Source organism: Haliotis asinina, chromosome 4, assembly GCF_037392515.1.
Source record: "Haliotis asinina isolate JCU_RB_2024 chromosome 4, JCU_Hal_asi_v2, whole genome shotgun sequence".
Lineage (NCBI taxonomy): Eukaryota > Metazoa > Mollusca > Gastropoda > Lepetellida > Haliotidae > Haliotis > Haliotis asinina.
In genome coordinates this window covers 13,105,148-13,112,657 of record NC_090283.1, presented here as the reverse complement: position 1 = coordinate 13,112,657, position 7,510 = coordinate 13,105,148, and positions in this window count along the sequence as shown.

Sequence of the window (7,510 nt, the reverse complement as noted above, 5' to 3'; positions counted from 1 at the left end):
ATGGCCAGAGTTGCCCTACTCACTGACAGTCTCAGGGTCAGGGGACTTAAGAAACCTCCACAATTAACTTGATGCAAAATTGCGAAATATTTGAATGTAAGATGGATGTACTACCTTGGAGAATCTACATTGTCACCTGAAAGGGTAGTGGGGAATTGGGGTGTGTCTATCATCTGGGAGGAGGGTGTGTCACCTGTGGTATTCAGCATACATCTATCTCAATGGACAACTGGTGGAGGGTGTGTCACCTGGGTCACTCTCCATATAGACAACTGGTGGAGAGTGTGTAACCTGGGTCACTCTCAAATATAGACAACTGATGATGAGGGAGATCACTCATCTGGGGGACGGTGTGGCACCTGGGTCACTCTGTAGACTGCAGACAGATACACTTGAACATTTGATGAAAATAAAACTTGCAGACCCACAGACTTTTAGAGAATTTGATCCAATAGACCACTAGTGAACAGGTGGTTGGGAAGTGGAGAGAGGGTCAGGAGAGTTCCATATGGTCCACGACAGTAATGGGATGGGGAGGGAGGGGTTAACAGCAATGCAAAATAATGCTGCTACCAGGTAAGGGATTTTTAAACCAGGTGACTCTCCATATAGGCAATGGGAGATGAAGGGTACCTGACATCTGGGTATGGGGGTGTCACCTGGGTCACTCTCCATATAGACTATGGGAGATGAAGGGTACCTGTCATCTGGGTATGGCGGTGTGATCTTGGTCACTCTCCACATAGACAATGGGGGATGAAGGGTACCTGACATCTGGATATAAGGGTGTCACCTGGGTCACTCTCCATATAGACAACTGGGGATGAGGGGTGGGGATAGGGGTAGTATTAGAGCAACACAAGCCCAAAACACCAAACTGAGGACACCCTAGAATCCACACACACTCTTGCTATGACATACATGGTCACTATACTCAGTATATTTTGACCACTTGACCAGTTCATGACATACATGGTCACTATACCCAGTATGTTTTGACCACTTGACCAGTTCCACGACATACATGGTCACTATACTCAACATGGTTTGACCACTTGACCAGTCCATAACATTCATGGTCACTACACTCAGCATATTTCGATCACGTGACCAGTCCATGAAATACATGGTCACTATGCTCAACATGTTTTGACCACTTGACCAGTCCATAACTTTCATGGTCACCATTGTCAGCATATTGTGACCACTTGACCAGTCCATAACTTCCATGGTCACTATGCTCAGCATATTGTGACCACTTGACCAGTCCATAACATACATGGTCACTATACTCGGTATATTGTGACCACTTGACCAGTCCATGACACACATGGTCACTATGTTCAGCATGTTTTGACCACTTGACCAGTCCATGAGATACATGGTCACTATACTCAGCATATTTCGACCACTTGACCAGTCCATGACATACATGGTCACTATGCTCAACATGTTTTGACCACCTGACCAGTCCATAACTTTCATGGTTACCATGCTCAGCATATTGTGACCACTTGACCAGTCCATGACCGACATGGTCACTATGCTCAGCATGTTTTGACCACTTGACCAGTCCATGAAATACATGGTCACTATGCTCAGCATGTTTTGACCACTTGACCATGAAACAAATGTGAAGACACCCAATGCTCTAAGCTCACCCTTGCTACATCAATCCTTGTCCCTACACTCTAAGAGAAAACCTTGAGCCCAAGCTATACAAACTACCCTTAAGACACCTTGTACTCAACATCCATCCACCCTGTAATAAAGAATCTCAATATTGTGTTCTGTTTTGACACTTGACCACTTCCAGCTAAAACATTTATCCTGAAACTTTACAAGGCACTCACTCTAAATCAACCCATGCTATGATGTATGATGACTACTTGACCTTTCCCAGACAAAGCCTTTAACCTGAAGCTATGCAACCAGCTATCTATATATACCCATGTTATGACCTGTCTGGCCTGTATACAGTCTTTGACCGACACTTCCAGGGAATATATTTAACCTGTAGCTGTACAACTGACCCTCACAACACCCGGTTATCTAAATCTACCCATGTTACGATCTGTCTGGCCTGTATACAGTCTGTGACCAACACATGCAGGGAATACCTTTAACATGAAGCTGGCCAACTCACCCAGATGTTATCCATCTACCCATGCTATGATCTATCTGTCCTGTATAAATCTATCTGATCAACACATGCAGGGAATACCTTTAACATGAAGCTGGCCAACTCACCCTACTATAATTTGGGAATCAAGCCCTAGCTAGGTGTAAATAAACGCTCTAACCTCATTTACTTCACCATCCCCTTTAACATGAAGCTACACAAACCACCCTGAAGACACGGTCTATGTGACGACTTGATGACTTCCAGAGAATACCTTAAACCTGAAGCTACACAAACCACCCAGAAAACAGTCTATGTGACGTCTTGATGAGTACACCATGTAGACCCATGTTAGCATGTATCTGGCCTCAACATAACATCTATCTGACATTTCATCATGTCCAAAGATAAACTTCATACAGGTGATATTCAAACTACCCAAAAGACATATATGCTACAGCTACATCTGTGAACATCTGTGAACATCTGTGAACAACTGCCTTAAGAAAACAATACTACTTGAATCATGTGGTCATTCTTGCTCACTTTATCCACTGACATCACTGGAACAAAACATATAGATGTCAATCACTGCATTGTGTGGTCCAAATTCCATTATTTATTCACTGCTGTCTTAAAGCTGGATTCCTCCTGAATGCAAAGTTTTCACTATGTGATGGAGGATCGGGACCAAACCAAAAACTGATAAAAGCATGCAAATGTAGCCGAAATTTTACATGAGTGATGAATTTAGTTTTCGATGCTTTTAGCAACATTTGAACAATATCAGGGCAGGGGATACGAGAAATTGTTCCCACATGGTGATTTGAACTCGGGTCTATGGCATGACAAGCAAACCCTTTAACCACTAGGCTAGTCCACAGCCCTTAATTCTACATGAATGCCTAAAGCGTTGGAACGCAACCCTCACTGATGGCATGGCTCAATAAAAACAGCATTCCAGTCAGAAAATCCTCAGCCACCTAGATCATGATGACAATCTGATAACAGTCACATACATCCACAAACTGAAAAACCTTATTACTTAATACACAACACTATTCATTCAGATCAGGACCCTGGATCCATCTTGGCCTTGTTATATTCTGTTGGAATGAATCTTGAATAGCTGCCAGAATCTTGGATCTATCAGACATCATCCAGAAAATGTTACAAGTTGAAATACTCAGACAACATATCAAGTAATTTTACAACTTCAACAATTTTAATCTCTCATAACTACAAAAAACTAACCTGACATGATCCTTAAATTTAACCTTGAATTTAAATAATGTGATTCATAAACATGGTGATTGTAAACTGTAATGAAATAATGATTTCCTGAATTGATTTTATTTTGTTGGAATTCCGAAGTTAATACAGTAAACGATATCAAGAGCAATGATCCTGGCCATCTCATGATCAGAAAACCTGATTATCTGGTACAACAAAGTAGAGCTAACTGGGGCCAGTTCTAACCAAGAATTGCAGAAAATAGTCTCCGTTATCAAGAAATTGACTCTACACTCTGTGTACAGATCTGGTCACCTGAGTATATCTGGTCATATGGTTGGTTGTGGCCTTGAGGCTGGACCTTGTCATGGTGGGGTGGATCTGGTTTTAAGGGAAGATCTGGACCTGAGAGAGGATCTGTTCATGAGTATGGATGTGACCATAAGGGTGGGTCTGGACCTGTGAGTGGATCTTGTCATGAGGGAGGATCTAGTCCTATGGGTGGATATGGTCATGAGGGTGGATGTGATCATGAGGGATGATCTAGCCACATAGGTGGATATGGTCACGTGGGTAAATGTGATCATGAGGGGGGATCTGTGAGTGAGTGAGTTTAGTTTTATGTCACACTTAGCAATATTCCAGCTATATGGCGACGGTCTGTAAATAATCGAGTCTGGACCAGACAATCCAGTGATCAACAACATGAGCATCAATCTGCGCAATGGGGAACCGATGACGTGTCAACCAAGTCATCTAGTCAGCTAGTCTGACCACCCGATCCCGTTAGTCGCCTCTTACGACAAGCATAGTCACCTTTTATGGCAAGCATGGGTTGCTGAAGGCCTATTCTACCCCGGGACCTTCACGGGTCATGAGGGAGGATCTAATCATATGGGTGGGTATAGCCATGACGGTGGATGTGATCATGAGGGTGGATATGGTGATAAGGGTGGATGTTGACAATGTGCCATTTTCAGAATTAGTAGCCATCTTCCAATTTAGAATGGGCCACTGCCCTTGTATCAATAGTAAACCAAATTCCATCTGGGTGAATCATTCCAAAGTGGGTGGATCTGGTCATGTGGATCTGGTCATGTGGGATGGATCTGGTCATGGGGGTGGATGGGACAAAGAAGGTGGATCTCGATATCAGAGTGTCACTGGCCATCTGGCTGTATCTTGTCATGTTTGGGGGTATGGTCTTGAGGTGAGGGGATAACCTCAATCAAAACTGAAAACATCTAAAATCTTTGTGCAATACCCATGTAATGTATATCTGGTTTAACCATCTGACTGACCCAAACTACACAATCCACATGCTAAACACCATGCTAAGTGAGAAACTGGAGCTATTCAAGAGAAATACCTTCAACCACAATCTAAACAAACTGCCCCAGATCCAGTGAATACTTCCAGAGATATATCTGTAGTCTGAAGTTACAAGAACCATCCGCAAGACAAAATGTATTCAAGACATAACCTCACTTGTATGTATCTGGCTACTATACACACTTAGTCTGACCACTTGACCATTTCTAGATTATGCCTTAGATATTCAACCTTGCATTCCTACACCATCTGTTCTGTATCGCACCTGGTCTACTCTTTAAATCAACCTTAACTTGCATGCACATGGCCTCTATACACAGTCTACGTGAATCACGTTTCACCCTGGAATCTAAATTTATATAAACTTGTAAGTATCTGGCCTCTATACAGCATACTTAATGACTGCCCAAGAACACCTTTAGCCTGAAGACACCCTGTAATCTAAATCTACCACAGCTTGCATGTACCTGGCCTCTATACACAGTGTATGTGACTACTTGATGACGTCCAGAGAATACCATTCATCTCGAACTACACAAACCATCCTGAAGGCACCCTGTAATAAAACTCTACCTAAAATAGCATGTATGTTGACTCTGTACACAGTTTATGTGACTACTTGCGACTTGAGACTAAGTTTAAGTTACACAAACCACCCTCAAGACACCCTGTAATCTAAATCAAAAGGATTTGCCTGCCACTGATGAGTGAAGATGTGCATGTGTCTCCAGAAACTTCAATCAAGAATCACAATGAATCAAAGATCATTCAAGCCATCAAGTCACAGTTATTCACACTAAAAGGTGACTTTTATCAATAGATAATGAACTTTTACATTTTGTCTCAAACTATGAGTACATAACTACATTCATGACACTGGTAGAAAATGTGAGAGAGACTTGAAGCCAATGACCAAATGTCTCAGCAAAGTGTGAGTGAATATTTAATGTCACATTGGCAATATCTCAGCAATATTGTGAAAACACAAAAATATGCTAGTACGTCTTACCAAGGTGTGATAGTAACATGTATTGATGAATGTGAATCCTCGCTTCGAAAAATCAAAGGTTACTGAAAATGGTGGTGGGACCGGTGCCAGAGACACTTTGAACTCTCGCAATTCCAATGTCTGTAAACTGACATCAGCAAACCCAGTGTCTCATGCCGATAGTGGTGACTATACTCAATGACTTCCAGAGTATACTTTTAACCTGTACCCACACAAACTTGTACCTACACCAACCTGTACCCACACAAACCACACACAAACCCTGAACACACCCTGTATTCTAAATCTACCAAAGCATGCACGCATCTGGCCTCCATAGTCAGTCTACTTAATGACTTTCAAACAATACCTTTAACCTGAAGTTACACAAACCACAGGGATAAACCTGACTCAGGAAAGATGTGAGATAAAATCTCATGTGAGACCAACAAAATTTTTTTATGAGATTTACTGTTCATGATCATTCACAAGAAAAGGAATAAACAACAAATGCACTTTCATGTGCAGTCTTTAATGTGCACTTTCATGCACGAACTCCATATTGCGCTACACAGTGCATAAACAACACAGTACTGCGAGGTTCAGAGTTTACCACACTCCTTGCAACACAGATCGTTTTAGACCGCATTGAGTAATGATGTTTGAAGTTCCATGCTTTCAAGTTGTGTTTCATGTGTCAAAGATTAAAAACTGGTGGAAAGTAACAGGAATATCTTTCACAGAACAAAATAATGACAACACCTTTCTCAATAAAATAGATTTAAACACTTAATTATTTCTAAATGTACCAGACATGACTTTAAATCACTGCAGATAAATTTGAGTGTGATTTTACAGCAACTGGCACAAGAAATTTGCAATATCACAGCCCATGTCAATCCCAGGAACCACCCCAAACACACCTTGTAATCTTAATCTACCCAAGCCAGCATGTATCTGCCCTCTATACTCAGTCTACTTAATGACTTTCAGAGAATACTTTTAACCTGACACTACACAACTCTACCCAAGCTAGCATGTATCTGCTCTCTATACTCAGATACATGCTATCTGAATCTATAAAGGCCACCATGAACAAACCCGGTAATCTATAAATCTACCCAAGCTACCATGTACCTGGTCTCTATACTCCACTTTATGACTTTCAGAAAATACCTTTAATCTGCAACTACACAAACTGCCTTAAAACACCCCGAATCTAACTCTATCCAAACTAGCATGTATCTGGCCTCTATACTCAGTCTATTTTATGACTTTCAGAAAATACCATTAACCTGCAACTTCACAAACTGCCCTAAAGACACCTCCGAATCTAACTGTACCCAAGCATGTATGTATGTGGCCCATATACACAGTCTACTTGATCAATTCTGGAAACAACCTTAAAGACACCCTGTATCTGTCTAGTGACTGTACACACTCTATTTGACCAACACTTGACCATTCCCAGACAAACCTCTATACAGAAGATACACATACCACCCTGAAGACACCCTGTAATCTACCCGTGTTAGTATCCATCTGGTGTTTGTACACAGTCTATTTGACCAACACTTGACCATTTCCAGAAGGGCATCTCTACTGAAGATACACAAAACATCCTGAAGACACCCTATAACCTACCCATGTTAGTATCCATCTGCTGACCATACACAGCATATTTGACCACCACTTGACCATTTATAGACAAACCACTATGCAGAAGATAGAGATACCCTGAAGACACCCTGTAATCTACCCATGTTAGTATCCATTTGCTGACCGTACACAGTCTATTCAACCAACACTTGACCATTTCCAGACAAACCTCTTTA